Source organism: Chiloscyllium plagiosum, unplaced genomic scaffold (genome assembly GCF_037043375.1).
Source record: "Chiloscyllium plagiosum isolate Xiang-an unplaced genomic scaffold, Cpla_swu_hap1 HiC_scaffold_31, whole genome shotgun sequence".
Taxonomy (NCBI): Eukaryota; Metazoa; Chordata; class Chondrichthyes; order Orectolobiformes; family Hemiscylliidae; genus Chiloscyllium; species Chiloscyllium plagiosum.
The window spans coordinates 65,479,930-65,506,669 of record NW_028270169.1 but is presented as its reverse complement, the minus strand read 5'-3'; positions in this window follow the sequence as shown (position 1 = coordinate 65,506,669).

Genomic DNA, 26,740 nt, shown 5'->3' with positions numbered 1-26,740 from the left:
AGGTTTATTCGGACGCACGAGCTTTCAAAGTGCACAACCACCTGATGAAGAAGCAACATTTCAAAAGCTAATGTCTCCGAATAAACCTGTTGGACTATAACATGGTGTACGTGATCTTTAACCTTAGTATTTTTGGTATTCATAAATGGTGTATCTGTGAATATGGACAGGGGTGGAGAGAGTGAGATGAGCAAGTTTGTGTTGGACACAAAGATTGGCCGGGTGGCTGGCAGTGAGGAGGAAGGTATTATGTTACAGGAAGATACAGATGGAATGGTCAGATAGGTAGACCAATGGCAGATGGACTGTAACACTGATAAATATGAGGTGATGCATTTTGGAAGAAGGAACCAGACAGGGGAGTACTCAATGAATGGAAACACACTAGGAAGCTCAGAGGGTGCTTCTCCACACATCCCTGAATGTGACTGGGCAGGGTAATACACAAGTTGAGAAAGCATAGGGGCCCGTAAACATAGCCTTCATTCATTGAGGCATAGATTATAAGAGCTTTTCAAATGGTAGGCTGCCGTTCTCTTTTTCCCATCAAAGGCCACAACGTCACATCGACCCACATTGTTTTTCATTGCTCCATATTTACACAGACACTCCACTTGTCTCAGTCACATTGGAGCTTTGTTTTCACCTTCCTCACCCACTCACAATCTAACATTGATTAGTGCCATCAGCAGGCTTGGAAATATTGCATTTATTCCCTCAAACAAACATTTGGTGTGTATTTGAAATAGCTAGGGCCCAAGCACTGAATCCTGCTATACCCCTGAGTCCTCTGCTCTAAAAAAACATTGTTTTATTCCTACTCACTGTTTCCCGTTAGCTCCCCCATTCTAAAACCCTGCCCTTCTTTTAGCCACAGTCTCATATCTTTCTAATTTGCATAGTAGGCTTGGGGCTTTATCAATAAACTTTCTGAAAATCCAATCGTATTGCATTGATTGCTTCTCCATAATTTTGCAAAAAGTCAGTTTCTCAAATATGATTTCCATTTGATAAGTCACTTTGTCTCAGCCCATTACTTTCAGTTAAATGATTTTCTCCATAACGTTTATTTGCTAATTTCATTCTATTACCTTTCTTCACACCAGATTAAAGTTTCCTAGTATTCCTGGGAAGATTGCTTTTCGTTTTGTTTTCTTCTGTGAAGACATAACTGAAATATTTGCTGCATATTCTGCCATTTCCCTGTTCTCCATTCTCCATTTTGTGGTTTCAGACTATAACGAAGCTGCACGTTGTTTTCCCTTAATTTTGCCATTGGCATACTTAATGAAGCGGTTACAAGTTCACTCTTATAACCCTTGTGCATGTAGTGTTCTGAAACACATCAATTCCTGTTGTAAGCTTCTCAATAATTGACTTTGCACAACCATGCACTCATAGAAGCATAGACTCTGCACCATCAGGAGTACAGCATGGTCTACATTAGTCCTACTTTTCTACACGAGCCCCATAGTTGGGAATGTTATGACACTTCAAGAGGTTGTCTAAGTACTTTGTAACAGATGTGAGGTTACCCTTAACAACTCCCTCTCTGATAGTACATTCCAGACCCCAAAACCCTCTGGGTGCAAAACGATCCTCAAATCCCATCTAAATCTCAAACCCTTCACTTTAAGAATGTGTTCCCCCTTGTTCTTCTCCTTTTGACTAAAAGGAACAGCTGATGTCTATCCACACTGTCCATGCCCCTCATAATCTTATCCTTCTGAATCATATTCCCTCAACCTTCTCTGCTCCAAAGTAAGCAACCAGAGCTTATCCAGCCTCTCTCCATAGCTGATATGCTCCATCCCAGGGAACACCCTGGTGAACCTCCTCTGCACCCCCTCCAGTTCAATCACATCTTTCCTGTAATATCTCTCAGAACTGTACACAGTATTCCATCTTAGCCTAACAAATCTATGCCTTGATGAAGGAAAGCTATGTTTATGGGCCCCTATGCTTTTTCAAATTGTGTATTACCCTGTCCAGTCACATTCAGGGAACCCTCTGAGCTTCCTAGTGTGCTGCCATTCATTGAGTACTCCCCTGTCTGGTTCCTTCTTCCAAAGTGCATTTGAAAAGGTTGGAAAATGTTACTCTATAAAGGGACTTATGCTTCTTTTTGTTTCATTCTTCACCGACCTCCGCCATCTATACAGGGCAGAGAGTTCTGAAGCCAGGAGTCAATACTGGGAATGACATTGGGACACTTACCAGTGTACATAGACCCACCAGTTGGGTAGCTGTAACATTGAAACGTATCTGGATCTCCCTTTACAACAGTCATTGAAAGCAATATTACAGGATCAGAAAGCAGTTACGAAGATGAAAGGGGTTTTGACATTCATTTCAGGGGGATTTGAGTCCAGGAGTAAGGGGCTCTTACTGCCGCTGTACGGGGCCTTGGTGAGACCCTATCTTGAACATTGTGCAGTATTGTGTGCAGTTTTGGTCTCCTTACCTAATAAAGGACAAACCTGAGAGTGAGGGCAGAAAAATGTGTTGTTGGAAAAGCGCAGCAGGTCAGGCAGCATCCAAGGAGCAGGAGAATCGACGTTTCGGGCATAAGCCCTTCTTCAGGAGTGAGAACAGTGAAGGATGACCAGACTGATCTCTGGGGTGACAGGCTTGTTGTGGGAGCAGAGTTTGGGGCGACTGAGCCTTTATTCCATGTGTTTTAGCAAAATGAGTGGAGACCTCAGTGAAATAAATAAGTCTGACAGGGTGAGACAGATTAGAAGCAGGGATGATAATTTTTGAGTCATTTCAGAGACAATTGGAGAGTTTATCAATTGTCTGTGCATCTGGAATCACTTTTAGGCCAGACCAGGAAAGCACGGGAGATTCATTTCCTGAAAGTACATTGGGGAAGAAAACTGCTGTTGACAATCGACATTGGCTTCAGGGTAACTATTACTGACACCAGATTTTAGTTCTCGATAATTTATTATTTGTTTTTAACTTCCACCTGCTGCCAGAGCATTATCATGGTTTGGATTTGTAATCCAGTGACGTTTCCACAACAGCACCATCTCCACATGAGGACCTGTCAGAAACAATATTGAGGACGTTATTTCTGTGCTGCTTGACAGCACTGTCAAAAAGAACTCCCACCAATTTGACTGTTGTGATGGGACCGAGGGAGTGGTAATTGTTCAATTTGTAAGTATTCCCCTTTTAGGGGACTGGATGTATCTGAGTAATTTTCCACATTGCCAGGTAGATGTCAGAGTTGGAGCTGGAATGAAACAGTTTCTCCAGGGACACAGCGTGTTGTGTAGCACAAGTCTTCAGTTCTATTGCAGGAATGGTATCAGTGTAAAAGACAAGGATGTTGTATCTGCACCATCCTCAGCCAGAAGTGTTGAGCCGATGATCCAACTCAACCTCGCCATGATGCCCACAGAATCACAGATGCCAGCCTTCAACCAAGTCGATCCGCTGCAATTGACATGAAGAAACAGCTGAACACAGTAGTCATGACGAAGACAAATATCATATCTACTGTGTACAGCTGTTTCTTCGTGTCAATTGCAGCTAATCGACTTGGTTGAAGGCTGGCATATGTGATTCTGTGGGCATCATGGCGAGGGTGAGTTGGATCATCGGCTCAACACTTCTGGCTGAGGATGGTGCAGACACCACATCCTTGTCTTTTACACTTAGGCTGCAGGGCTTTTCCGTTATTTAGGATGGGGATGCTTGTAGAGCGCTTTCTTCTGTCGTTTGTTTAATCGTCCATCACTGTTTATGACTGAATGTGGCAGGACTGCAGAGCTTCGATCAGATCTGTTGGTCAAGTGCAGTAGCTTTAATGTGTTAGCATTAGGTTTATGTTCACGTGGTTCTGACCCTGACAGGTTCATCCACAATCATCACTGAGCCATAGATTGTGTTGATAGTAATGGCAGACTGAAGGATTATCATTGGACAAAAATGTTGCAGGTTGTGGTTGAATGCAGGTCTGCTTCTCCTGCTGCTGTGGTCTGCAGCACTACATGAAAATGCAGTTTTGAGCTGCAATATCTGCAATGCAATTCTGCTGTCTGTTCCCCAGTTCACATCGAGACCCTTTCACCTATCAGCCGTCTACTCAATGACTTACTCTGGTTTCTGATGTGATAGTACTTCCGTTTTCAAATTTTCGTTCTGCTGAAGGTCTCTCCTGGGTCATGCTTTCAATCTGATACATTCCACAAAAGCATTTAACTGATTTTAATTCAATTGTTTAATTCATCTAAATCTTTTCCTTGAGTAATGCCATCTTCTGCGTTTAAAGTAAATGTGTTTCCCTCTGTTTCTGTCCCTGACCATGATTAAGAGCTCTGTAGTGTCAGTGATACCCGCCTTATGTAACTTCAGAGCCAATGAATTCTCTGGATTCCCAATCATCTTCACCACATTGTATGTTTTCTCTTTTGGTTTGATGCTGTCCCTGACTTGCCTTATCGCTCATGGCTGCCCTGTCCTACCATGTGTATGTTTCATCTTCTTTGAGATGAATTTTATTATCTTCTGAATTATCCACAGATAAGGGGATGGTCTTTCCTGTTCGGTTCCCCTTCCAATTAACTCTGGCTAGCTCCTCCCGAATGTCTTTGTAGTTATATTGCTCAATTATAATCACATTACATCAAGAAGAGAGCAATAGATATAAACCGAAAGAAGGAGGGGGTAGATATAGGACTGAAGTTAGGGGTAGGTTCTTCACTCAGAGAGTCGTAAGATCATGGAATGCCCTGCCAGTAGCAGTGGTGGACTCTCCCTCTTTATGGGCATTTAAGCGGGCATTGGATAGGTATATGGAGGATAGTGGGTTAGTATAGGTTAGGTGGGCTTGGATCGGTGCAACATCGAGGGCCAAAGGGCCTGTACTGCGCTGTATTCTTCTATGTTCTATGTTCTATGTTCTAAGGAGTTTTGAGAGAAGGGATACGAAGAATATTTGGGGGATTTCTTAACTGGACACAAAGAGAGAAGGAGAGAGAGGATATAGATATGGATATGTGAGAAATGCGAAAACTAGCTTATCAAAAGAAGTAGATGTATATCCCTCAATGTTTTGGCAATTCCTGTGTGCTGTGGTCCTTTGTACAGTGCATGGACAACAGAGTAATATGTTCAAATGCTGGGTCTGATGCTGGAATTTTTCTCTCCAATAATATGACAGACACTAACTTTGGAAAGAACTCAGCAGGCCAATATATTTAATTCCTGTTAGAAGGGGGATTAACTGAAATAAGTTGGGACACCATAAGCAAGATTTATAACACACATCCTGATAAGAATGAGAGACAGGAGTAGGGAATCCCAGAAAAGGGGGAACTTTGAGAGAAGGGAAACATATCACTTCAGATGAAGATCAAATAATGTTTTAATGCTTTATAAATTTTATACATCATGTGCACTATTTTTCGTTAACTATTTCTCCGTTGTTCATTCAGAATGTGTTATACACATATGAACAATCTTCCTTATCTGAACACACTCTGATTAAACAGTGTACATAAAATCATTTTTCCTCCATTTCAACTGTCCTGTTGTCGTGCTACCAGGATACATGAACACCAACTGGCCACCAAAAGACATGACCCACTATCACTAGTTTCCATACATACAGACAAAGATGGACACCACTTTGACTGGGACTACACACACATCCTAGGACAGGCAAAACAAAGACAGGCACGAAAGTTCTGAGAGGCATGGCCATCTAACCAGAAGTACATTAATAAACACAGCAATTTAGATCCTATCTACCTTCCCTTAAAAAAAAGAACTGGAAATGACATCACCCACTTTAAGAAACCAAAACCTATAAACAGAGAGGCGGGACATACCACCAGTGTATCACCGGAGACTCTAACTGATGATGTTACCTAGTCATGGTGATGAAACATCTGAAAACAAACCTTCATTAAATTCATTTAATTTTGTTTCCTTATGGTTGGTTAAATTAAAAGAAATGGCTTTTAACATTGCTAAAGAGGTTCTGGGGTTTGAAGATGATTCCCAAGTTTGCCAAGAAAGTTTAGAAAGACAGAGGGAGGGCATACTTTCAGAATTAACAAATAGATTAGAATTGGGTTTCACCAGGGACAAAAGGAAAGCTGAAATTGTAATGGAATTAGTCAAGCACTTTGATTTATCAGACAAACCGGCAACTGTCGTCGAGTGAGAAAAACTTAAATTGCAGATATGGCAACTGGAGGTAGAAGATAAAGAGACAGAAAGCATGAGAGAGATAAGAAGAGTAAGAGAAAGAGACAAAAAAGAAAGAGAGAGAATTTGAAATTCAGAAGTTGGGAATTTGGTAAGAAAGTTAAATTAGCAGGATGAAGATGAAGGAAGGACGTAGGGATGTATACAACTATGTTAATACATTGCTATATTTCGGTGAAAAAATGTCAAAACCTTTTTTATTATATTGGTAATATTGGCTCAGCAGATGGTGTGTCCAGGGAACTTGTGGGTAACGCTTGTTCAGACTAAGCTGGTGGGCACAACTAGTGAGATATGTGCAGCGCTATCAGATGAAGGGTCAAGAGATTATGCAGATGTCGAACAGGTCATTTTGAGTGTTTATTTTTTGGTACAAGAAGCATATAGACAAAGGTTCAGAAATATAGAGACGGAACGAGGTCAGAGTTATGTTGAGTTTGAAAGAATTAAACACAGTCATTTTGATAGATGGGCGTGGGCCTTAAAAATGGGGCTCGAAGGGAGATGCCCCATTGGAGATGCCCCAAATAAATCTACTCAGTTTACTTGCTTTGAGTTAATGTTCGTACATGAAGTGAGAGGTCCTTTGAAATTAATTAAACATTAATAGACAAGACCAAAGTCGGAGATCTCACACTTGGATTATATATGTGAGGTGAGGGAGAGATTAGATGGAGTAGGTGAGTTAGCTCAACAGCACCTGAAGAGGACGAACATAGAGTGAAGCAGGTGGCAGATAAAAACTCTGAAACTTTGACGATTTCCCGTGGGGATGACGTATTAGTATTGCCAGCAGTGGTAGGCAATCCCTTCAAAACCAGGTTTTGTGACCTCTTTCAAATTAAAAAATGTTGAGTCAGTTAAACTATCTGATAAAGATACCAGACATGGCAAAAAACGTTGTTGTGTATGCCATGTGAATGAATAATACTCCAGTCACATTTAAGACTCAGGAACAGAGTTGTGGCCAGATGAACAAATTGCGCAGTTTATCTGTATGATGTAGTGATCTTTAGCAAGTGATTGAAAGCTACATGTTACAGTTGCCAGAGCATGTTGAATGATTACAAGAAGCAAACTTGGTAATAAACTTAAAGAAAACAGAATTCGCGAAGGCAGAGGTGACGTTCTTGGGACATTACATTGGACATGGAAGATTGACCCCATGGAACACAAAGATGAAGGGCTTTGAGGAATTTCCACCACCACCCTCGAAGAAAGAGGTGCTTCGGTTTTTGGAACTGAGTGGGTTTTATCGGAGGTTTGTTGCAAACTTTAGCAGCGTATTGGCACCACTGATTGATTTACTAAAGAAGGAAACAGAATTGTGGTGGACAGAACAATGCCAGCAGGCATTTTGAGAATTTTAAAGCAGGATTAATCACCGCACCAGTTTTAGCTACACCAAATATTTGAAACCCTTTGAAAATTGTGTTTGATGCTCGGGATATAGGGCTCGGAGATGTATTGATACAGAAAGATGACGATGGAATTGAATGGCCAAATGGCTACTTATCAAAAAAACTCAATATCCACCAGAAAAAAATACAAATTCTCCATTATTGAAAAAGAATGATTGAGTTTGGTACTGACCTGACAATATTTTAATGTTTATACGGCAAACAAATTGTTGGAGTCGGTTGTGGACAACAACAACAATCCTCTCGCATTTTTTAAGACTATTTAAAGACCAAAATATGAGACTATTTCATTGGAGTCTTATGTTACCAACTTTAAACCTACAAAATGTACATGCTGTGGGTTTTAAAAATGTGATAGCAGATGTGTTATTGTTAATTTAAAGGAAAAAGTGTAGATAGGATTTGACTTTTTCCAGTGTGTACAGAATTAATATGAATGGTATAACTGAGATTAATGACTTTTGTATTTCATAATAATGGGATTAAGAATTAAAGGAAAAGAAATGAAGCCATCTTTTTATACCGATGGTTCATTTTATTTCTGATGAGGGGAGGCGTTATGAAGCCGAAAGCATGTCTGGTCACTTTAAGACAGAACAGGTTTTGCTGAATAGAAAGTACAGTCACAGATGCCAGCTAAAGGTCACACTGTTCGAACTGTCACCATTAGCTGGGAAATGGATACCTGAGATTTGGTTGCTGTTTTGACAACAATTCAAAAACAACCAAAAAGTTTAAATAACGCTTAGCAGACCAGAAGCCAACGGAATTTCAATATTATTGTTTGAACACCTGGAAAGTATGAGATTTATTGTAACATGGGAAGTATATAAACCCAGCATTTTGAACAATAGAGGGAGAGCCACTGCAATCCAACAACAGAGTAACTGCTATAGAGCAGGAGTGCCAACTGGCCATCTCAAACACTCTCTATCGAAGATACATGTTCATGTCAAACCTACTTGCAGTAAGAAAAAAAGACCCAGGGAGATCAGCAGCTTGAAGAGTGCACACAGTGGGGAAGATGGAGACTGTGTGGTCTTGAGATTGCAATGTTTTAATATGTGGGTTGTTGGAACAGCATATTTTTACAGAGTTGGAGTCAGATAGCAAGTAGTTAAGAAAAGAGGAGCTTGTATTTGTGAATAGTTGTTGTTTAGTATTCAGTATTAAAGTTAAGAAACTAACTTGTTATTTTTTGTTTAAATAATGAAATGTAGGAGATCTATGTGGCTCATATTTTAACAGATTATGATGTGAGGCGAGCTTTTATGGGTGTTCAGTTTAATTAACAGAGGGGTTCAACTCCACCTTGTAAATATCCATCCACACTAACCCCATTTCCCGGCAGTTGGCCCATATCCTTCTAGTCCTTTCCTATCCACATATTTATCCAAATGCTTTTGAAATGTTGTTAATGTACCCCCCTCAATCACATCTGCTGGCAGCTCACCCATGTACCATCCTCTGTGTAAAGTAGTGGCCCCTCAGGTTCCATTTTATTCCTTCCCCTCTCACTTAAACTGATCCCCTCTAATCCTCAATTCGCTAATCCTTGGAAAAAGACTGAGAACATTCACCCTATCCATACCCCTCATGATCTCATACAGCTCTATAAGGTTCCCCCTCATTCTCCTACACGCTAAAGAAAAGGTCCTAGCTTGTCCAACCTCTCCCTATAACTCAGACCATTGGGTCCTGGCAACATCCTTGCAAATGTCTACTGCACTCTTTCTAATTTCATAACACCCTCCCCATAATAAGGTGACAAAAACTGAACACAATACCCCAAGTGCTGAATTACCAAAGTCATGTGTAACTGCAACATAAGTTCCTAACTTCTATACTCAATGTCCTGCCTGATGAAGGCCAGCGTGCAAAAAGCCTTCTTCACTGACCTATTTAGCTGTGACTCCACTCTTAGAGAACCGTGCACCTGAATGCCAAAGTTTCTCTGCCCACTACACCCCTCAAGGCCCTCCCATTCACCGTGAAACTCCTACCTTGAGTTGAGTTTCAAAAATGCAAGACCCCACACTTCTATATTAAATTCCATTTGCCATTTCTCGGGCCATTTCCCCACCTGGTTAAGGTCCTGCTGCAATTTCTGATTAACTTCCTCACTGATCATGATACCACTTATTTTCGTGTTATCTGCAAACTTACTAATCATGCCTTGTATATTCTCAACCAAACCATAGATAACAAATAGCAATCGACCCTCCGATCTGACAAGCATCTTTCCATTAAACCCTCTGCTTCCTACCATCAAGCCAACTGTGTATCCATTTGGCCAGCTCCCCCAGCATTCCACGTGTTGGAACCTTTCAGAGCAGCCTGCCATGTGGAACCTTATCGAAGGCCTTACTGAAATCAATCGAGACTACGTCTACCGCTCTGTCCTCGTCAACCTCCTTGGTCACTTCATCAAAGTACTCTAAAATATTTGGAAGGCATGATCTCCCACTTACAAGTCTATACTGACCGGTCCGAATCAAACTCTGTGTAAGTAATGGGTGCAGTCAATGGTATGCTGTGCTTCATTGTTAGATGATTCGAGTACATAAGTAAAGCCATCTTCCTGCTGTTGTAGAGCCTTGCTGAGAGAGCATTTGGGGCACTCTCTATAGAGTTGATCACCTTCGTAAAGAATGATCTCCTTACCACAGATACGGGTGATGGTAACATGAGGATAGAGTGGAGAAGCTGAGTGCTTAATCTGTAGAGCTGTGAGAGACGAAGAAATGGTGACGCTGAAACATGAGGAGTGGCAGCGATCACTTATCCCAAAAGAGACATTGATATGGTGAGAAATTCCATACTACACCAGGGTTGATTGGTGTGATTTATTGTCACGTGTACCTCAGTACAGGGAAACACTTTATTTATGAGCAGTGGAGGCAGATCATAATAAGCATGGCCAGACAGATCATTGGGTGGAAACAGACTTGGACAGAGTAAAGCGTACAGGTTACACTGCACTCGACAAGATCAACATGGACATTATTTGAACTTAGAGAGTCCAGTCATCAGTCTAACGTGACTTTCCTAATAGTTTATATGCCTAAATTATCTCTCCCCACGTTATTGTGCAGCCAGCATGTGAACCCGTACTGAACACCATGTTGCTCACAAGCCCCAACAGCAGCCACAATACCTTCCATGTGAAACAGGTAGCCATTCCCACCAGCTTCCGCCATACCTAGAGAACACCAGGCTGGCTTCTTGGAGATGGAAGATGCCTTGAGACTTCACACAAGACATATGGCTTCCCTCCTCACCACTAGGAAACCACGTTAAAGTCTCACATGTGTATTATGAGCAACAGAGCCACGAGGAACAACGTGGAGCAGTCTGTCTGTGCAGCCTCTGCTCCACTTGTTCATCATGTTACAGCATCAGTTAGGAGACAGTGAGGATTGCTGTTGCTGGAGATCAGAGTAGAGAATGGATTGCTGGAAAAGCACAGCAGGTCAGACAGCATCCGAGGAGCAGGAGAATCAACATTTTGGGAATAAGCTGTTCATCAGGAATCAGCATAAATTACCTCATTCTGTCCCTGTGTAAGTGCGTTGAAGGGTGAATGACCTCCTCCTGACCCTGTATAAGTGGCTCAAGGGGCTGAATGGCTTCCACTTGTTCCTGTGGAGGTGACTCAAGGGGCTGACTGGCTTCTTTCTCGTCCGATTGGACAGGGCCAAGGGCCTGATTGGGTTACCCCTGGTTCCTGTTTGACAGCTCAGTGTGCTGACAAGTGTAATGATGCTGTAGCTTTAAGAGGTTATTTTGTCCTGGTTTCTTTTAAGAGAGAGATTAAACGAGTGTTACCAAGCTGGCTAGTTAAGACCACTAGAGCAGACAGCTAGGGAAGCCTTAGATTTATTTTAATGCAACCTGAATGGGTGTGGCTAGCTCTCACAGATTAAGATCTCTGGGTTTTGGTTTCTCAGTAACATCAGAAACTATTGGGGTCTCCACAGAGTTGGAAGCTTCAGTGAATGCCTCCTGGCTGCTACTCTCTGCATTTTCTCTTGATGTTGTTTTTAATTCCTGGATTGGAGAAATGTTTGTGACAATCTGTGTCTGAATATTCTTTTCTGCCAGGGGCTGCGATTTTCCTATATTGGAACAGTTCATCAGTTCTAGTTCCTAGATCTACTGTTCTGTTAACTTGTCCAATAGAATTACGTTATTCTAAATTCCTCTTTCTTTGGTTTCATTTTATCTTTCATGTTTAAGTAGATGGTGTTTTGCTTCACAACGAGTAGTTTGACCTGTCACATTGCATCTGGAACAGACAATTTACATTTCCTTTAAAATAAGAAAACATTAGAGTCTAGGCTACCGCCTTCAAATATTTTAGATTAGATTAGATTACTTACTGTGTGGAAACAGGCCCTTCGGCCCAACAAGTCCACACCGACCCGCCGAAGCGTAACCCACCCATACCCCTACATTTACCCCTTTACCTAACACTACGGGCAATTTAGCATGGCCACTTCACCTGACTTGCACATCTTTGGACTGTGGGAGGAAACCGGAGCCCCCGGAGGAAACCCACGCAGACACGGGGAGAACGTGCAAACTCCACACAGTCAGTCGCCTGAGTCGGGAATTGAACCCGGGTCTCTGGCGCTGCGAGGCAGCAGTGCTAACCACTGTGCCACCGTGCCCCATTTTCATGGGGCTCTGGTGTGGTCCGTCACACTAGACTCCTTCTCTTCCTGAGTACTAGGCTGGAGGCACTGAATGGGCAGTTCCTATTCTTCTCCAATAGTGTCAATGGGCTGAATGACTTCCACATATTCCTGTGAAACCAACGTGAGGTGCTGAATGAACTCTTATTTTACTGTGGCATTGTGCAGTGTCAGGCAGTGCTTTTACATGAATGTTACACACCCTTTAACAGCACAAGCCTCAATGGAGTCCGTGTCTTGCTGCACATGGACACAACCCAGTTCAGGAGCTGAGGGGAGGGGGAAGGATCAAATTAGTCTGAACATTGTGGAATCTTCAGTGACCATCCCCACTTCTGATCTTATGGTGGGGAGGGTGGGGGCGGGGAGACATTGATGAAGCAGCTGAAGATGTTTGTGAAGAGGAAGCTACCCTGAGGATCTCCCACAGTGGTGACCCAGGACTGAGATGATGAACATCTTCCTTTGTGCCAAGTTTGACTCCAAACACTGGAGAGTTTACTCTGATTCCCATTAAGTCCAGTTTTTTTAAGCTCCTTGATGTCAATAGAAGGCAACCACTGCCTTGATATCAGGGCCAGTCATTTTTGTCTGAACCCTTGTGTCAGCCTCTTTTGTTCATATCAATAGGCCATGGTATATGAGCAGCAAGTGTTTCTTCAAACAGGTGGGATTGAATGTCAGGAATTCTCTTTTCAAGAGTGTTGGGGAGCTAGATGTCTGAAAGTATTTGAAGAGGAGGTCGATGGATATTGACTTGTCAGAGAGTTGAGGGCTATGAAGAATTGGGTATGAAAAATGATTTGAGACCAAGAGCATATCAGCCATGATCTTAGTGAAGTGCGAGGCAGGCTTGGGGAGTGAACGACCTGTCCCTGTTTCTGATGTTCTCCCATTCTGTTATTCGAAAGGTAGTGGGTTTTATTTTCATTCGGCCAATATCTCTCCTCTTTCAGATACTTTTTAAATGTGCAATTGTAACCGCCTTCACCACTTCCTCTGACAGCACCTTCCATACAGACATCACTCTCTGTGTGAAACATTTATCTTCAGGTCCCTTCTAAATCAATCGGCCTCCCGCCTTCAACCTATGCCCTCTTGTTCAGGACTCCCCTATCCTGGGAAGCAGAACTCGGCTGTTCAGAATATCCATGCCCGTGATGATTTTATAAATTTCTATAATGTCACCCCTCAACCTCTGACACTCCAGGGGAATCAACTCAACCTAATAAACCTCTTCCCTGAAGCTCAAACCTCCAGTCCTGCAACCGAGTTGTACGCAGTATTCTTAAAGTGGCCTCACCAACATCCTGTACAGATGCAACATGCCACCCCAACTCCTATACTCAATGCTCTGACTGATTAAGGCAAATGTGTCAAATGTGTTCAGCACCACACTGTCTACCTGTGACTCCACTTTCAAGGAACAATGTACCTGCAGCCCAAGGTCCCTTTGTACCACAACATGCCCCAGGACCTTCCCATTAATATCTGCCTTGATTTGAAAAGAAAATGAGGTCTGCAGATACTGGAGATCAGAGACGGAAATGTGTTGCTGGAGAAGCGCAGCAGGTCAGGCAGCATCTAGGGAACAGGAGAATCGACGTTTCGGGCACTAGCCCTTCTTCAGGAACCACTGCTCACAACAAATTTATCTGCCTTGATTTGCCTACCCAAAATGCAAAACCTCGTATTTATCTAAATTAAACGTCATCTGTCACTCCTTGCCCCTTTGTCCCATCTAATTGTAGTGTCGTTGTATTCTGAGATAATCTACTACACCGCATTTCTGATGTAATCTGTAAACTTACTAACAATGGCCCGAATACTCACATCCAAGTCCTTTACATAAATGATGAAATGCAGTGAACTCAGTACTGATTCTTACAGCACACTGCTGCTCACAAGCCTCCAGTCTGAAAAATACCAGTCTTCCTTCAAGCCAAATGTGACTAGCTTCTTCTGTGTCCCATGTGATGGAAACTTACTACTCTGTCTACCAATTGGAATGTTATAAACACCTTGCTGAGATCAATATAGACAATGTCTACCAAACTGCCTTCATCAATCTTCTTTTTTCACCTCTTCATAAAACTCAACTAAATTAATGAGACATGATTTCCCATGCTGTCTATCCCAATCAACCCTTACCTTCCCAAATGTATGTAAATCCTGTCCCTCAGAATCCCCTCCAACAACTTACCCACCACTGACATCAGGCTCACCAGTTTATAGTTCCACGGCTTTTGGGGTCACTGTTTGCTTTTCTAGTCCCACTGCTCCACTGCTCCACTGCTCACAACAAATGTTAAATATAACCAGGTTGGTGATATGGCCGATGATATCGGTCTCAGACCGGGTCAGGGTCAGTTTTAGCAACAAGTCAGGCTAGTTTCTTTAATCTGCTAAAATTGCATGTTTATGATGCAGAGCAATGTTACTCAAACTATGGTGGAAAGATGCATGGCAAACTGTTTGGATATTGCAAAAAAAGAATCGATATTTTCTTTTCTAAAAACACTGGCGCGCACACACACTCACACACACACACACGAAAATGTGTTGGGTAGGCTGGAGGTTATTAAGGTGGACAAATCCCCATGACCTGGTGGGATCTATCCCAGGTTGCTGAGGGATGCGAGAGAGAAAATAACTGCGGCCCTGACAGATACCTTTGTGGCATTCTTAAATACAGGTGAGGTGTCAGAGGACTGGAGGGTAGCTTATGTTGTCCCCCTGTACAAGAAGAGTAGTAGGGATATTCTGGGTAACCAAAGACCAGTGAGCCTGATGTCAGTGGTGGGAATGTTGCTGGAGAAGGTACTGAGAGATAGGCTCAGTCATTTCTAAATATAAATATATCCTATCAGTGACGGGAAACATGGTTTGGTGCAGTTGAGATTGTGCTTTACCAACTTAATAGAGTTGTTCGATGAAGTGACCAAGTTGATAGATGAAGGAAGGGCTGTTGATGTCATATACATGGACTTTAGTAAGACGAATGATAAGGTTCTCCATGGTAGACTAATGGAGAAAGTGAAGTCACATGGTGTGCAGGGTGTTCTAGCTAGATGGATAAAGAACTGGTTGAGAAACAGGAGACAGAGAGGAGTAGTTGAAGGGAGTTTCTTGAAATAGAGTAAGGTGACTCGTGGTGTTCCACAAGGGTCAGTGTTTGGGCCACCGTTGTCTGTAATATATATAAATGACCTGGAAGAGGGCACTGTTGGTATGATAAGCAAGTTTGCAAATGACATGAAGATTGGTGGAGTAGCAGAAAGCACAAGGGACTGTCAGCGAATACAGGAGGATACAGATAGACTGGAGAGTTGGGCGGAAAAGTGACAGATGCTTTTTAATCCAGACAAACGTGAGGTGATGCATGTAGGCAAGACTAATTCTAGAGTGAATTATACAATGAACGGAAGAGCCTTGGGAAAAGTTGATGTGCAGAAAGATCTGGAAATGCAGGTCCATTGTACCCTGAAGGTTGCTGCACAGGTAGAGTGGTCAAGAAGGAATATGGTATGTTTGCCTTCATTGGGCGGGGTATTGAGTATAAGAAGTGGCAAGTCATGTTAACATTGTACAAGACATTGGTTCGGCCGTATTTAGAATACTGTGTACATTTCTGGTCACCACATTACCAATAGATGTGGATGGTTTGGAGAGGGTGCAAAGAAGGTTTACGAGGATGTTGCCTGGTATGGAAGGTGCTAGCTATGAAGAAAAGTTGAGTAGGTTGGAAAAAAAGGAGATTGAGGGGGAACCTGATTGAGGTTTACAAAATAATGAAGGGTTTAGACAGGGTAGATAGAGATAAGCTTTTGTCCCAGGGTGAAGAATTCAATAACGAGGGGTCACGGTTTCAAGGTGAGAGGAGGAAGGTTTAAGGGGGATACACGTGGTAAGTGCTTCATACAGAGGGATGGTGGCGGTTTGGAACGCGTTGCCAGCAGAGGTGGTAAAGGCAGGCACAGTAGATTCATTTAAGATGTATCTGGATAAATACATGAGTAGGTGGGGAGCAGAGGGATACAGATGCTTAGAAATTGATTGACAGTTTTCGACAGATTTGGATCGGCTCAGGCTTGGAGGACTGAACAGCCTGTTCCTGGGCTGTAAGTATTCTTTGTTTTTTGTAACCGCGCACACACACACACAGAAACACGCACACACACACACACACAGAAATGCGCACACACACACACAAACGTGCACACAAACACACTGCTACTTCAGAGCACAGGGGCTTGCGTTCGATTCCAGCCTTGGGCAACTATCCGTGTGGAGTTTGCACATTGTCCCCTCATCTGTGTGAGCTTCTAATGGGTGCTCCAGTTTCCTCCCGCAGTCCAAATCTATGCAGGTTCGGTGCATGAGTCATGCTAAATTGTCCACAGCGTTCAGGGGTTTTTAGGTCAGTTACATTAGTCAGTGTTAAATGTCAGGGACAAAGTCTGGGAAGATTACTCTTTGAAAGGTTGGTATGGACTTGTTGGGCCGAAGGGCCTGTTTCCACACTGCAGGAATTCTATAAAAACAAGAATGGTAATGATGACTGTAGAGTTTCTTTTTAGCTCTCTCTGAGTTGAATCACACAATAATGTCATCCTCTCCCAAACTGGACCATGTGAGGATTCCTCGTACATTGTCCAAACTATGTCTCCATCACATTCCCTGTTCCATGTAGGTGCAACATTGCTGCTGTCACACACAGAGCTTTAGCAGAAAATGGTCTCGGTCGATTTGAAGATATGTTTATATTTCCATGTGTCATTAAAAAATAAAATGTTTAAGGTATTCAGAATTTTGTGTTAAAATGGGAGAGAATGCAGTTGAACACGTGGCTGCAAGGATGGTGTAGGAGGGAGGGCTTCAGGTATTTGGACAATTGGACTGCATTCTGGGGAAGGTGGGACCTGTATAAGCAGGACGGGTTGCACCTGAACCAGAAGGGCACCAATATCCTGGGGGGTAGGTTTGCTAGCACTCTTCGGGGGGGTTTAAACTAATTTGGCAGGGGGATGGGATCCGGACTTGTAGTCCAGCAAGTAGGCTTGCTTTTTGTCAGGATGTCCAAGAATGTAGGGAGGCTGTGGAGAAGGTAGCACTGACAGGGAATACTTGCGGACACAGAGATGGGTTCAAGTGCGTATACTTCAACGCACGGAGTATCAGAAATAAGGTGGGTGAACTTAAGGCGTGGACAGGTACCTGGGACTACGATGTTGTGGCCATCACGGAAACACGGATAGAAGAGGGACAGGAATGGTTGTTGGAGGTTCCTGGTTACAGATGTTTCAGTAAGATTAGGGAGGGTGGTAAAAAAGGAGGGGGGTGGTGTTGCTAATTAGAAATGGTATAACAGCTGCAGAAAGGCAGTTCGAGGGGGATCTGCCTTTAGAGGTAGTATGGGCTGAAGTCAGAAATAGGAAAGGTGCAGTCACCTTGTTGGGTGTTTACTATAGGCCCCCCAATAGCAGCAGAGATGTGGAGAAACAGATTGGGAAACAGATTTTGGAAAGGTGCAGAAGCCACAGGATAGTAGTCATGGGCGATTTCAACTTCCCAAATATTGATTGGAAGCTCTTTAGATCAAGTAGATTGGATGGGGCGATGTTTGCGCAGTGTGTCCAGGAAGCTTTTCTAACTCAGTATGTAGATTGTCTGACCAGAGGGGAGGCCATATTGGATTTGGTACTCGGTAATGAACCAGGACAAGTGATGGGCTTGTTAGTGGGTGAACATTTTGGTGATGGTGACCACAATTCTGTGACTTTCACCTTGGTTATGGAGAGAGATAGGTGCGTGCAACAGGATAGGTTTTACAATTGGGGGTAGGGTAATTACGATGCTGTAAGACAGGATCTGAGGAGCATAAGTTGGGAGCATAGGCTGTCAGGGAAGGATGTTGTGAAAATGTGGAACTTTTTTCAAGGAACAGATACGACGTGTCCTTGATATGTATGTACCTGTCAGACAGGAAAGAAATGGTCGTGTGAGGGAACCTTGGTTGACGAGGGAGGTTGAATGTCTTGTAAAGAGGAAGAAGGAGGCTTACATAAGGTTGAGGAAACAGGGTTCAGACAGAACAGTGGAGGGATACAGAATAGCCAGAAGGGACCTGAAGAAAGGGATTAGGAGAGCTAAGAGAGGGCATGAAAAATCTTTGGCGGATAGGATCAAGGATAACCCAAAGGCATTTTATGCGTATGTGAGAAATATGAGAATGACGAGAACGAGGGTAGGTCCGATCAAGGACAGTATTGGGAGACTGTGTATTGAGTCGGAAGAGATAGGAGAGATCTTGAATGAGTACTTTTCTTCAGTATTTACAAACGAGAGGGACCGTATTGTTGAAGAGGAGAGTGTGAAACGGACTGGTAAGCTAGAGGAGATACATGTTAGGAAGGAAGATGTGTTGGACATTTTGAACAACTTGAGGATAGACAAGTCCCCCGGGCCTGATGGGATATATCCTAGGATTATGTGGGAAGCAAGAGAGGGAATTGCAGTACCGTTGGCAATGATCTTTTCGTCTTCACTGTCAACGGGGGTGGTACCAGGTGACTGGAGAGTGGCGAATGTTGTGCCCCTGTTCAAAAAAGGGAATAGGGATAACCCCGGGAATTACAGGCCAGTTAGTCTTACTTCGGTGGTAGGCAAAGTAATGGAAAGGGTACTGAGGGATAGGATTTATGAGTATCTGGAAAGACACTGCTTGATTAGGGACAGCCAGCACGGATTTGTGAAGGGTAGGTCTTGCCTTACAAGTCTTATTGAATTCTTTGAGGAGGTGACCAAGCATGTGGATGAGGGTAGAGCAGTGGATGTAGTAAGGCATTTGATAAGGTTCCCCATGGTAGGCTTATGCGGAAAGTCAGGAGGCATGGGATAGAGGGAAATTTGGCCAATTGGATAGAAAACTGGCTAACCGGTCAAAGTCAGAGAGTGGTCGTAGATGGTAAATATTCAGCCTGGAGCCCAGTTACAAGTGGAGTTCCGCAGGGATCAGTTCTGGGTCCTCTGCTGTTTGTAATTTTTATTAATGACTTGGATGAGGGAGTCGAAGGGTGGGTCAGTAAATTTGCAGACGATGCGAAGATTGGTGGAGTTGTGGATAGTGAGGAGGGCTGTTGTCGGCTGCAAAGGGACTTGGATATGATGCAGAGCTGGGCTGAGGAGTGGCAGATGGAGTTCAACCCTGCCAAATGTGAGGTTGTCCATTTTGGAAAGACAAATAAGAATGCGGAATACAGGGTTAATGGTAGGGTTCTTAGTGAGGTGGAGGAACAGAGGGAACTTGGGGTCTATGTTCATTGATCTTTGAAAGTTGCCACTCAGGTGGATAGAGCTTGTAAGAAGGCCTATGGTGTATTAGCGTTCATTAGCAGAGGGATTGAATTCAAGAGTCGTGAAGTGATGTTGCAACTGTACAGGACTTTGGTTAGGCCACATTTGGAGTACTGTGCGCAGTTCTGTTCGCCTCACTTTAGGAAAGATGTGGAAGCTTTGGAGAGGGTGCAGAGAAGATTTACCAGGATGTTGCCTGGAATGGAGAATAAGTCGTACGAGGATAGGTTGAGAGTGCTAGGCCTTTTCTCGTTGGAACGGCGAAGGATGAGGGGTGACTTGATAGAGGTTTATAAGATGATCAGAGGAATAGATAGAGTAGACAGTCAGAAACTTTTTCCTTGGGTACAACAGAGTGTTACAAGGGGACATAAATTTAAGGTGAAGGGTGGAAGGTATAGGGGAGATGTCAGGGGTGGGTTCTTTACCCAGAGAGTAGTGGGGGCATGGAATGAGCTGCCTGTGGGAGTGGCAGAGTCAGAATCTTTGGTGACCTTTAAGCGGCAATTGGATAGGTACCTGGATGGGTGCTTAAGCTAGGACAAATGTTCGGCACAACATCGTGGGCCGAAGGGCCTGTTCTGTGCTGTATTGTTCTATGTTCTATGTTCTAATGAATGCATTTTTTAACAAATACAGAAATCGCAGGAAAAGCTTGGCAGGTTTGACAGCGTCCAGATGCCTTTTACATGCTGTAATTGTACCAATGTCCACCACTTCCTCTGGCAGCTCATTCCATACGCACACTAACCTCTGTGTGAAAAGGTGCCTTTAAGACCTCACCAAAACCCTTCCCCTCTCACTTTCAAACAATGCCCTCTCGTTTTGGACGCCCCTAACCTGGGAAAAAACCCTGACTACTCACCCAATCCATTCTGATTTTATAAATCTCTACTGCTGCGAAATGTGACTCCAATCCACACGAATAGCTGTACTTTCAGCCATCCTTGGCGTAAATTCTGAAATGCAATGCTGACACCTCTTCCTTCTCCACCAAGTCACAATTCTAAATCCATTTTAATCAGTTTGTTCAGATGTATCCTGAGACACTTCTGTGGGATTTACACCTAGACCTTTGTGCTCGGAGGTAGGGACACTAGCACCACTCAGCAATACCCATAAAGCTGTAACAGTATTCTCCTGTGTGTTTGTTCATCAGCCTGTTCTGACATGCTGTGACATACCTCTGCAACAGGCGGGACTTGAATCCAGATCTTCTTGTCCAGAGCTATGAACACTACCACACGAGTTCAGGACTTAGAATCAAATCCAGAGTTCTGGCTCAGAGGCAGGGACACGACCAACTACACTACCATACGCAGACTTTGGGTCATATTTTAAGTGCCAGCTTTCAGCTCGGTGTGGATTTATTATAATCAGGTTACCATTACTGAATTACACAACACACTTTGTATTGTTAAACAAATGCAAGATATTTGTCTCAACTGTAGGATATTGAGTGCGCGTGCTGTGCATCGAAGTTAACTTTGAACGCTTTTAATTGCTATTATCTGTAGTCTGCAATATTAGGGAAAGAAATCCTGCAGATACACTCTGTACAATGAAGGGTCTCAAATGGATATATATTACTGAACACCAGAGATGGAGAAAGACCATAATTTCTGGCCCCAAAACATCGATCATTCTTACCCAACTGTCACATGTGATTGCCCTCTTCCTAAAACCATGAAATGATACCAGGCAGCTGATTACTGTCCAGCCTCTCCTCCCCACTGCCTGTGTCTGTAATCTGTCCCTCCTCCCCCTAACCACACAAGGCAAACCAAGCTCAGGGTCTTTGTGAAAATCAAGGCTGGAGTGTGCAGGGCTCCTGCAGAGGGGGAGGGTATTTTGGATTGAAGGGAGGAGGCAGTAGTATCACTCACTGGGCTAAGGAGTGGCAGATGGAATTTAGTTTGGATTAATGCGAGGTATTGAATTTGGTAAATCAAACAAGAGCAGGACCTATACAATTAAAAGTAGGGTCTTTGGCAGTGCTGTATAACAGAGACCTAGGTCGTCAGGTATAATTCTTTAAAATTTGCGTCTCATATAGATAATGTGGTTAAGAAGGTGTTTCACACACTTGTCTTTGAGTATCGGAATTGGGACGTCATGTTGAGATTGTACAGGACATTGGTGAGACCTCTTCTGGAATACAGTGTTCAGTCTGGTCATCCTGCCTGCTCATTCCATAGGCACACCACCCTCTGGGTGAAAAAGCTGCCCCTTAGATCACTTTTAAATGTTTCCCCTCTTACCTTAAGTCTATGTCCTCTAGTTTTGGACTCCCCTACCCCCCTCTGTCTCCCCCCCCCTTCTCTCCCCCGCCCCGTTGTCTCTCCCCCCCCCCCGTTCTCTCTCCCCACCCCGTTCTCTCTCCCCCCACCCCGTTCTCTCTCCCCCCACCCCGTTCTCTCTCACCCCCGTTCTCTCTCACCCCCCTTCTCTCTCACCCCCCCTTCTCTCTCACCTCCTCTTCTCTCTCACCCCCACACTTCTCTCTCACCCCCACTTCTCTCTCATCCCCCTCACCCCCCTCTCTCTCACCCCCCTCTCTCTCACCCCCCCTCTCTCTCATCCCCCCTCTCTCTCACCCCTCTACCCCCTCTCTCTCACCCCTCTACCCCCTCTCTCTCCCCACTCCCGCCCCTTCTCTTGCCCCCTCTCTCGCCCCTTCTCTTGCCCCCTCTCTCGCCCCTTCCCTTGCCCCCTCTCTTGCCCCTTCTCTCGCTCCCTGTCTCTCGCACCCCTCTCTCTCGCACCCCTCTCTCTCGCACCCCTCTCTCTCGCACCCCTCTCTCTCGGCCCCACCTCGCCCCCTCTCTCTCACACTGTCTGTCTCTCTCTTGTACTCCTCTCTCTCTCTCTCATCCCTCTGTCTCTCTCTCTCTCTCGCTTCCTCTCTCTCTCTTACTCTGCCTCTCTCTCTCCCGCTCTCTCTCTGTCCCCCTCTCTCACTCTCTCATCCTCTTCTCATGCTCTCTCTCCCTGCCTCTCTCTGCTCTTGCCTCCCTCTCTCTCTCATCTCACTGTCTCTCTCGCTCGTGCTCTCTCTCTCTCTGTCGCTCATGCTCTCTCTGTCTGTCTGTCTCTCTCCCTCTCTCTCAGTCCTCCCTACCTCTCTCACCTCTTCTCTCTCACTCTTGCTATATCTCTCTCTGTCTGTTGCTCTCTCTCTGTCTCTCTCTCTCTCTCAATCCTCCCCCTTACCTCCTCTCTCTCTCAACCCCTCTCTCTCAACCCCTCTCTCTCTCAACCCCTCTCCCTCTCAACCCCTCTCTCTCTCAACCCCTCTCTCTCAACCCCTCTCTCTCTCAACCCCTCTCTCTCAACCGCTCTCTCTCTCAACCCCTCTCTCTCTCTCAACCCCTCTCTCTCAACCCCTCTCTCTCAACCCCCCTCTCTCTCTCAATCCCCCTCTCTCTCTCAACCCCTCTCTCTCTCTCAACCCCTCTCTCTCACCCCTCTCTCTCTCACCCCTCTCTCTCTCACCCCTCTCTCTCTCACCACTCTCTCTCACCTCTCTCTCTCAACCCCGTTCTCTCTCAACCCCGTTCTCTCTCAACCCCGTTCTCTCTCACACTCTTTCTCTCTCACCCCCTCCTCTCACCACCCCCTTGCTCAACCCCGCACATTCTCTCACCCCCTCACTCTCTCACCCCTCATTTTCTCGTCCCCTCTCTCTCACCCCCTCTCTCTCACCCCCTCTCTCTCACCCCCCCTCTCTCACCCCCCCTCTCTCACACCCCCTCTTAACCCCCTCTCTCACCCCCCGTCTCTCACCCCCCCTCTCTCACCCCCCCCTCAACCCCCTCTCTCACCCCCCCCTCTCACCCCCCTCTCTCATGCCCCCCTCTCTCACCCCCCCTCACCCCCCCTCTCTCAACCCCCCCTCACCCCCCTCTCTCTCACCCCCCCACCCCCCCTCTCTCTCACCCCACCTCACTCTCTCATCCCCTCTCTCTCACCCCCCCCTCACCCTCCCTCTCACCCCCTCTCTCACCCCCCCGCTCTCACCCCCCCTCTCTCACCCCCCCACCCCCCTCACCCCCCCCCACCCCTCCCTCTCACCCCCCCTCTCTCACCCCCCCTCTCACCCCCCCTCTCTCAACCCCCCTCTCTCTCACCCCCCCCTCACCCCCCCCCTCTCTCTCACCCCCCCTCACTCTCACCCCCCTCTCTCTCACCCCCCCTTTCTCACCCCCCCCCTCACCCCCCCTCTCTCACACCCCCTCTCTCTCACCCCTCTACCCCCTCTCTCTCACCCCTCTACCCCTCTCTCTCCCCTCTCTCGCCCCTTCTCTTGCCCCCTCTCTCGCCCCTTCTCTTGCCCCCTCTCTCGCCCCCTCTCTCGCCCCTTCTCTTGCCCCCTCTCTCGCCCCTTCTCTTGCCCCCTCTCTTGCTCCCCTCTCTCTCGCTCCCCTCTTTCTCTCACCCCTCTCTCTCTCACCACTCTCTCTCTCACCACTCTCTCTCACCCCTGTCTCTCTCACCCCTGTCTCTCTCACCCCTGTCTCTCTCACCCTTCTCTCTCTCACCCCTCTCTCTCTCAGCCCTCTCTCTCTCAGCCCTCTCTCTCTCACCACTCTCTCTCTCACCACTCTCTCTCATCCCCTCTCTCTCACCCCCCTCTCTCTCACCCCCCTCTCTCTCACCCCCTCTCTCTCACCCCCCTCTCTCTCACCCCCCTCTCTCTCACCCCCCTCTCTCACCCCCCTCTCTCTCACCCCCCCTCTCTCTCACCCCCCCCTCTCTCTCACACCCCCTCTCTCTCACCCCCCCCCTCTCTCACCACTCTCTCTCACCACTCTCTCTCTCACCACTCTCTCTCAACCCCGTTCTCTCTCACCCCCCTCTCTCTCACCCCCCCCTCTCTCACCCCCCCTCTCCCTCACCCCCCTCTCTCTCACCCCCCTCTCTCACCCCCCTCTCTCTCACCCCCTCTCTCTCACCCCCCTCTCTCTCACCCCCCTCTCTCTCACCCCCCTCTCTCTCACCCCCCTCTCTCTCACCCCCCTCTCTCTCACCCCCCTCTATCTCTCACCACTCTCTCTCTCACCACTCTCTCTCTCACCACTCTCTCTCAACCCCGTTCTCCCTCACCCCCCTCTCTCTCACCCCCCCTCTCTCACCCCCCTCTCTCTCACCCCCCTCTCTCTCTCACCCCCCCTCTCTCACCCCCCTCTCTCTCACCCCCCTCTCTCTCACCACTCTCTCTCTCACCACTCTCTCTCTCACCACTCTCTCTCTCACCACTCTCTCTCACCTCTCTCTCTCTCACCACTCTCTCTCTCACCACTCTCTCTCTCACCACTCTCTCTCTCACCACTCTCTCTCTCAACCCCGTTCTCTCTCAACCCTGTTCTCTCTCACCCCCTCTCTCTCACCCCCTCTCTCTCACCCTCTTTCTCTCTCACCCCCTCCTCTCACCACCCCCTCGCTCAACCCCGCACATTCTCTCACCCCCTCACTCTCTCAACTCCTCTCTCTCTCACCACCTTTCTCTCACCCCTCTATCTCTCTCACACCCCTCTTTCTCTCTCACCCCCTCACTCTCTCACCCCTCCCTCTCTCAACCCCACGCTCTCTCACCCCTCTCTCTGTCACTCCCTCTCTCTCTCCCACCCCCTCTCTATCTCTCACTCCCACCTCTCTCTCTCACCCCCTCTCACCCAGCTCTCTCTCTCTCATCCCTCTCTCTCCCACTCACTCTCTCTCCCAACCCCTCTCTATCTCTCACTCCCACCTCTCTCACCCCCTCTCACCCAGCTCTCTCTCTCTCACCCCTCTCTCTCCCACCCCTCTCTCTCTCACACTCTTTCTCTCTCACACCCTCCTCTCACCACCCCCTCGCTCAACCCCGCACACTCTCTCACTCCCTCACTCTCTCAGCCCTCACTCTCTCAACCCCCTCTCTCTCTCCTCTCTCACCCCCTCTTTCTCTCTCAACCCCTCTCTCTCACCACACTCTCTCTCACCCCCTTTCTCTCACCCCTCTATCTCTCTCACACCCTTTTTTCTCTCTCAACCCCTCTCTCACCCCTCTCTCTCTCTCTCTCTCTCTCGCCATCCCCTCTCTCACTCCCTCAGTCTCTCACCCCCTCACTCTCTCACCTCTCCTTCTCTCAACCCAGCTCTCTCTCTCACCCCTCTCTCTCTCACCCCTCTCTCTCTCTCTCGCCATCCCCTCTCTCACTCCCTCAGTCTCTCACCCCCTCCTTCTCTCAACCCCGCTCTCTCATCCCTCTCTCTGTCACTCCCTCTCTCACTCCCACCCCTTTCTCTCATCCCCTCTCACCCAGCTCTCTCTCTCTCATCCCTCTCTCTCCCACCCACTCTCTATCGCTCACTCCCACCTCTCTCTCACCCCCTCTCACCCAGCTCTCTCTCTCACCCCTCTCTCTCCCACCCACTCTCTCTTCCACTCCCTCTTTCTCCCATCCCTCTCTCTCTCAACCCCTCTCTCTCTCACTCCCCATCCCCCTCTCTCTCACTCTCTCTCTCTCACCCTCCCGCTCTCTCTCACCCCCTCACTCTCTCAACCCCTTCACTCTCTCATCCCCTCACTCTCTCATCCCCTCACTTTCTCTCACCCTCTCTCTCACCCTCTCTCTCTAACCCCCTCTCACCACGACCTCTCTCTCACCACCCCCTCTCTCCACTCTCTCTCGCCCTCCCCCCTCTCTCGCCCTCCCCCCTCTCTCGCCCTCCCCCCCTCTCTCGCCCTCCCCCCCTCTCTCTACTCCCTCCCCCCTCTCTCTACCCCCTCCCCCCTCTACCCCCTCCCACCCTCTCTACCCCCTCCCTCCCCTCTCTACCCCCTCCCCCCTCTCTCTACCCCCTCCCCCCCTCTCTCTACCCCCTCCCCCTCTCTCTACCCCCTCCCCCCATCTCTCTACCCCCTCCCCCCATCTCTCTACCCCTTCCCCCCATCTCTCTACACCCTTCCCCCCATCTCTCTACCCCCCTCCCCCCTCTCTGTCTTCTCCCATATCTCTACCCCCTCTCTTCGCTCCCCTCTCTCTCCTTCCCGCACTC